Below are 7,742 nucleotides of genomic sequence, written 5' to 3' on the forward strand. Positions count from 1 at the left end.
GGGAAACAATTTGACCAAAAATAGGAGAAGCTTGGGTAGTATGTGTGTCTCTTCTAGGTTTCTGGATCCTGGAAATATTCTCAACTGAACAGACGTTAAGAAGACAGGCTTTGGGATGAACCAAATGGAGGTAAAAATATCCTTCCAGTGCCAGAATAAGAAATTTTTAAATGACATTCAAATGAAGTATTCAGGTGGCTTGCTGTGGGAGAGCGCCACACCTTCCCTAAGTCCCTCGAGAGGCAAGATGCCAGCTTGTTGTTCTTAGTTCTAACCCAGTATGGTCACTCACTCCTACCAACCGGGCTGAAATTCAAAAAGTAACGTGGAACAGAGAAAAGATTTTCATCTAAGACCAGAGAAATGAAATCAATCTCAGGGAAGGCAGGGAACGACATCCAGAAAGGTCACTATGCTATTAAAAAAATCTTGAAAGCAAACAAGATGAAAAGCCAAGAGTATCTGGAAACAGTCACAAACATACAGCCTGGGTTTTCAGGACAGGAAGCTCCAGGACATCTCAGAAAACTGGAGGTATATACCGGCACAGGTGCTGTGGGATGCTAAGGTCTCTCTTACTGGGCAGAAACAAGGTTTTGAATTTTCTGTTGGAAGAGCAGCTTTAGGAGTGGCTGCTTTCGTCTTTTGTCTTCCTAGTTGTCTTTCTAGTGCCCGCCGTGTTTAAGGGGAAGAATCCTATTTATAACTCATACAGAGTAACTGTATGAAAAAATGAGCTTCCATTCTAAATGACTGTCCATAAAATAAGAACCAAAGTAATTTTCAGTGTGCTCGATTTTTATATTTGAGGCATAAAAGGCTATTTCAAAATCACAAAGGAGGTAATTTTAATGAGAAAGATTTAAAATTGACAGTCTTCCAGGCTCCTATACTGGCAGTTATTTATACACACGTACTCATTTTGAAAATAAATGGTTCCAAGTTTTCATTCAAATATAACATGTTAAAATAGAATTCATCCTTCCTCCATCCAAATTCCCTTCTCCAATAAACCTCATCTTGGGAAATGACACCACATGGTCCCCAGAAGAGAGATCTTGGCTTACCTCCTTCCCTCTTCTCATTTAATTAATTCTTTCTTGTAACTAACATTTACCAAACGACAGGTATTCTGTGTCATTTTCACAGAGCTTGGAATTAAGCAGAGAAATTAACATTACTCAGACAATCCCACCCATGAACACACAAATGACAGAAGGAAAGAGAAGCTCTGGGGAACAGGGAGACAAACCCTGACCCAGGGGCCAGGAAAGGCTCCCCTGGGGACATGACTCTTGTATTGCCTTCACTCTCTTCGGTCTGAGGACCAAGTGTTAGAGACAATCAAGTGTATACTCTTGAAGAGATACTGCCAATGCTGTCATTTCTCCGCCTTGATATTTCTGACTTGTGTTCTCTCATGACAGCCTTAATGACATCTTGACAGCCTCTTGACAACTCTGAGCATGTCTCTCTATCAAGCCAGTCTTGGGAAAATTCCACTTAAGTAGTACCCAGAACACACTTCATCACTGAAAGCATCTTGGTTACTCTAGTCATCTTAATGTATATATGTATATATTGACAATAATTTCTAGTTATCACATACATTCAGCATTTGTAAAAGTTAAAAATTCAAATACTATGATTTTACACTTTAGATTTATTTGTTAATATTATTTGACACTAACAGTATAATATGCTTCCAGTTGTTATTCTGAGTTAACATTTTGGTGGGAGAAGTTTGATATAATGTGCTTCATTTAACAGTGTCATAGAACTGTTACACAAGTCTAGATCTAGATTTTGCTGGTTCACATTCCAGGGCTTATGCTGCAGCTGGAAAGAGATCTCTCAGAAACACTAAGGCCCCAGAAAGACTAAGACTCATGGGCTTCAAGCTTTGAGATTCCAAATGTAGATTCTATTTCTCTATATCGTCTGCCAGCTTACAAAGATAGGTTTGTAAGCTACAACTTTTGTAGATTGTTGGTCTACAAGTATATACTTAGTTGAGAGGAATTTTAAGAGGACTCTTGTTTCCTAATTCTGAATTTGTGCTAACAGATTTCTTGTCACGTATGGCGGAAGTGCAAGCAGACTGCTCTTTGTTTCCTGAAGCTCATCTCATCGTTCAAAGGGAGATTTACACAGAGCAATGTTAACTATCTGGTCATCTACTTGAGAAGAAGCGATATTAAATCAATCTAATTTATAAAACCACTCACCGATGTACAATGGTGCTGAATCAGCACAGCTGACCGAGGTGAACAGGGATAAACTGAAAAAATATCATTCCATGCCTTACTCATTCCTCATGGTACCTTGAGTGTTCTAGGTGGTAAGAGCCATCTGATGCATGGGTCAGGAAGGGACCACCACAAAGCTAGCAACAGATACTCTATGCTTTCCTTGCAGTACACTCTTTGGCTCTTTCTTGGTATTCCATGAGGACCTCTGAACTGGGCTCTGCCTACTCACTTGACCCCTATGGCAGCTGAGAAATAGCTAAACCTCAACTGGGTTGGACACTTCTGGAGAAGCCTAGCTGAATGGACGAGTAATCAAATATCCTTTCAGTTACATATTGCTAATTCTTTTCTATTTATTCAGACCCTTCAAAAGACAATGTATAAAAACACAACAACTATCAAACTTACATTGATTTGAATTCTGAGAGTTGAGTAACCTATACAGGCAAATCAGACAAATAAGATATTTGGGGAGCTGCAATTTGTTGTTGCTGTTGTTATTACTATTACTGGGGGATTTTTGTTTGTTTGTTTGTTTTTGAGACAGGGTTTCTCTGTGCAGCCCTGGCTGTCCTAGAACTCAGGCTGTAGACCAGGCTGGCCTCGAACTCAGAAATCCGCCTGCCTCTGCCTCCCAAGTGCTGGGATTAAAGGCGTGCGCCACCACTGCCCGGCATTACTGGGGGATCTTAAGTGACTAAATAGCACTTTTTAAATATCAAAAGTACCCGAGGCATGTTATGATATTTTTAACAAGAAAGCTTAGCCTGTGTTTAAAAGGTAATATATGTAGTTGATCAGTTTTCTTTTTTAAAGATTTTATTTATTTTATGTGTGTAAATACATTGTCACTTTCTTCAGACACACCAGAAGGGGGCATCAGATCCCATTACAGATAGTTGTGAGCCACCATGTGGTTGCTGGGAATTGAACTCAGGACCTCTGGAAGAGCAGTCAGTACTCTTAACCGCTGAGGCAGATCTCTGTGAGTTCAAGGACAGCCTGGTCTCAAAAAACAAAATAACAAAGCCATCAGGGCTGTACCATCGAACAGTCACTTTAATGAAACATGTGGCTATTTTCCTGCCAGTGCTATCCGTATTGGTGCCAGCATTCCCCAAGCCACGTTCTTGGTGAACATGAACATTCGTAAATGAAGTCTAATTAAATGTTGCGTTTTAGAAGCGCTGTGTGCTGTTTCTCTTTGCCATTACCAGTGCTCCCGTTTAGGCAAAATCCTGTGACTCAGGTACGAGCCACTTAGCAATATGAATTTAATCATGAGCTCAACGACCTGTTCTGATGTTCAGTGTTCTTATTTTAAGAAACACAGAAATGTATTGGGTTTTCTTACTCTGTTAAAAAGGGACAGAATGCCAGAGACCTGCCATCTGACCGCTAGACACTCACATCCCTCATTCCTCAATTTGTTCAATGCCGTCCTTTCACGCAGCATTCCTCATTTGATCCTTATCGAGACTGAACGTTTCCATTTGCACTTGTTTTCTTTTTATACCTGTGTGTGTGTGTGCGCGTGTGTGTGTGCGTGTGTGATATGTGTGTTCGCACGCTTGCACACTTACGTGCACGCTTGTGTGCATGCCAGAGAAGTCTGCAAGGGGGTATCAGATTCCTGGAACTGTAGTTCACATGTGGTTGAAAGCTGCTCAATGTGGGCACAGAGAAACCAAGACCCTCGGCGGGAGCAGCAATCACTCTTAGCAGCTGAGCCACCTCTCCAGCTCCTGTGTTTTTTCCCTTTTACTTCCATATCCATATTCTCTCCTCTGGTTGTGAAGTACTCAAGTACTTTCATCATTAAAGACAGGAAGGAAGGAAGGGGGAAAGAAAAGGAAGAAGGACAAGGAAGTCGCCTTGATTTCTCTACCTCCCTCCAGCTCTCCTTTCTTCTCCTGAAGATCCAAGTCTCAAAGAATAACAATAGATCACTGCTTCTGACTCTTTCCTCTCATTTTACTATTTAAGCACGCATACACTTACAAAACTTCCTCAGTGTAGAAAACATGGAAATGCATTAAAATGTAATGAAGAAAACCAAACTATTCAACCCTTACAGTTCATATATAACTACTGTTAATATATACTCCAAGAATAGCACCCAGTTTTGTGTTTGAGAGTAATATCAAGTGACGTGCATTTGACTATACAATTGAAAATTCCTTTCCCAGCACTTGTGACATAGCAGGGAGAACATGAATTTGAGGCCAGCCTGGGCTACATAATCAGACTCCCACAAGAATTCCTCAAAACTATACAAGGAACTCCCATCATTTTACAATAACTCTCATTAGCACAAGACTTTTACTTTTTTTTGTGTGTGAGACTCTTAGTCCTAATCTCTAAAAGTTGAATTTCAGGATTAAAACACAGGGTCATGTAAAAATGTTGGTTATGGTTTTCTGTAAAGAGCCTCACTGAAATCTTTTATGAGCAATACAGGAAGAGACTGCAGAAGTGCACTGTGAATATTCTGTTTGTTTGTTTTCTGTTCCGAGCCCCTCCGTGTCTCCTTCGCCAGCGAAAGAGACACGTGAGGCAGTGTTCGGGTAGTTACCACATCGAGGCTTTATTCTTGTATCAGCAGAAGCGGAAAGACCCCAAGCCCGGAAAAGGCACTGCTATACGTACCCTAGAGTGGTGTGTTCACTTCTGATTGGCTGTTCACTCATTACCCATAATAAGCCCCGGGATGGGCAGTGACTTTGATGCACTTTTTGCCTTTTGCACCTGCGTAGTTAGTTGTTTACTTGTGGGAGCACAGGATGCCCGCACCATCTTGTAATGGCGAATGTTGTCACGCTCACTCAGCTCCTAACAGTTTTCATTAACTTTGTACTGGAAAGCGTCCCCACGCTTAATTTTTATTTGCTTTGCTGTTGACTTTCTTGAACTTTAAAAATTGACCTTTTGGGTCTTTTTTTTTTTTTTTTTTTTTTTTGGTTTTTTGAGACAGGGTTTTTCTGTGTAGTCCTGGCTGTCCTGGAACTCACTCTGTAGACCAGGCTGGCCTCAAACTCAGAAATCCACCTGCCTCTGCCTCCCAAGTGCTGGGATTAAAGGCGTGCGCCACCACCGCCCGGACCTTTTGGGTCTTATATTAGTTATATCTTTAGGTGCTTTGCTCATTTTTCCTCTGCTGAAAAATCCATTTGTGGGCATCCCTCATGTATAAGAGCTGTATCTGTCATTACGTAGATGTTTTCTTATCCTTTTTATGTCCACGTTTTTAAAAGGTGCATAGGGTTTTTGTTTGTTTTGCTTTTGTTTCTTTGTGGAGTTTTGTGACAAGGTCTGGCTGTTTTGCCCAGGCTTCTTTTGAACCCCTCCTCCTCCTACCTCAGTCTTCTGCATGTTGAAATTAAAAGTTTAAATGTGGGCTGGAGAGGTGACTCAGTGGTAAAGAGCACTGACTGCTCTTCCAGAGGTCCTGAGTTCAATTCCCAGCACCCACATGGAGGCTCACAACCATCTGTAATGGGATCTGATGCCTTCTTCTGGTGTGTCTGAAGACAGCTACAATGATATAAATAAAGTAAGCTACATGAAATAAGTAAGTCTTTAAAAAAAAAGTTTAAATGTACCATGTGGTGGGGTTGGAATATGAAATGTCCTGTGTTGGCTCACAGGTTTGGCTGCTTGGCTCACAGCTGGTGTCTCTGTTTGGCAAGGTTGTGTGAGATTTAGTGGGGTAGAACCTTCCTGGAGGAAGTGAGTGACAGGAGTCAGGTCTTGAGGCCATTCACTTCCTGTTCATTGCTCTCTGATGGCAGATGTGACATGGCCACCAGCCTTCTGTTCCTGTCTCTGTACCTTCCCTGCCAGCTGCCGTGTCTTCCCTACAATAACTGTTTCTCTCTGTAAAACTGTGAACCAAAATACAGCTTTTCTCCCTAGAAAACAGGGTTTATGTGTTTTATGTCAATGAACTGCTAAACTTTTTCTCAGACTTATAGGGTTTATTTCCCCCTTTGTACAAGCATAACAGTCATCAGATACTGGCTTTACTTTTTTTCTTTAATTTTTATTTTATGTGTATGAGTGTTATACCTGCATCTATGTCTACACACAATGTATGTACATGACAGCCTGGAGGGCCAGAAGAGGGTGACAGAGATGACCCCACAGCTGGAATTACAGACATTTGAGAGTCAACCCAGGTCCTCTGGAAAAGCAGCCAGTGCCCTTAACTGCTGAGCCACCCCTCCAGTCCCCATCTTTATTTCTTTCGAACTTAGGAGTTTTTCAAAAATATTTTCAATTTTATTTGATTATTTTTGCTTTTGAGACAGTACTCCTACCACAGTAAGGTGGCCTGAATGAAACTGTCCTCCTTAGGCTCGGGTATTTGAAAACTTGGTTCCTAGTTGGTGGCACTGTTCAGGGACTTTTATGACACGTGTTCTTGCTGGAGGAAGCCTTGTCACTCACTGGAGGTGGGCGTCTAGAGTTTATAGCCTCACCTTCTTTCCAGGTCCTGTTTGCTATTAAACATGTGATCTCTCAACCTACTGCGGTTTCTCCCGACTGCCATGCCCATGACGGGCCACCATACCGATACATCACTAACAGCTATGACCTTCACTAACTGCCATACTTCCTGACCGCCATGTCCATGGCTGGCTACCATATCTTCCTACTGCCATGCCCACCACTCTGCCATGCCCACCACTAGCTGCTATGCTCACCACTACTGCCATGCCCACCACTCTGCCATGCCCACCACTACTGCCATGCCCACCACTCTGCCATGCCCACCACTAGCTGCTATGCTCACTACTACTGCCATGCCCACCACTCTGCCATGCCCACCACTACTACCATGCCTCTCTGCTGCTGTAATGGGCTCACACCTCATGTAAGCCCCAGCACACCCTTCCTTCCGTAAGTTGCTTTTGATAACAGTGTTTTATCACAGCAACAGAACAGTAACCCCTGCAGACAGCCTCTTGGCACCGGGACTGCCGTGCTTGACTTCGGTACTAGGACTACAGAAGTGGACCAGCATTCTTGGCTTCCTTTCTTGAACTGGCCTAGTAAGAGTTAAGACTCTACACCAATTTCTTCCAAATCATTCTTCACGTACCAATGGTGGGAATGTCCTTGTTCCTCGGTGGCGCCTTCTTTAAAGGGGTACTACTCATGATCCAAGTCTCTGCCCACTGGCATCTACTCTCTCATTAGCTACACCACTTTATTTATTACACCTTTATTATGTGCTTTAATACCGACTAGGGCATGTTTGTCTCGGCTATTCTTGTCTGTTTATTATTCCAGACAAATTTAGGATCATTTCTAAGCCAGTACACGAAAAACTGGAATTGAACTTTTGTTATGCCTGTAAATCAATTTAAATGTACATGTAAAACTACGATTACAAAAAAAAAAAAAAAACCATAGAAAACACTCTTAAAAAATCATTTATCAGAAACACCCTTGCCATCTATCTGTTTTTTTAAAGGTACAAATTTT

The sequence above is a fragment of the Arvicanthis niloticus genome, chromosome 13 (assembly GCF_011762505.2).
Source record: "Arvicanthis niloticus isolate mArvNil1 chromosome 13, mArvNil1.pat.X, whole genome shotgun sequence".
Taxonomy (NCBI): domain Eukaryota; kingdom Metazoa; phylum Chordata; class Mammalia; order Rodentia; family Muridae; genus Arvicanthis; species Arvicanthis niloticus.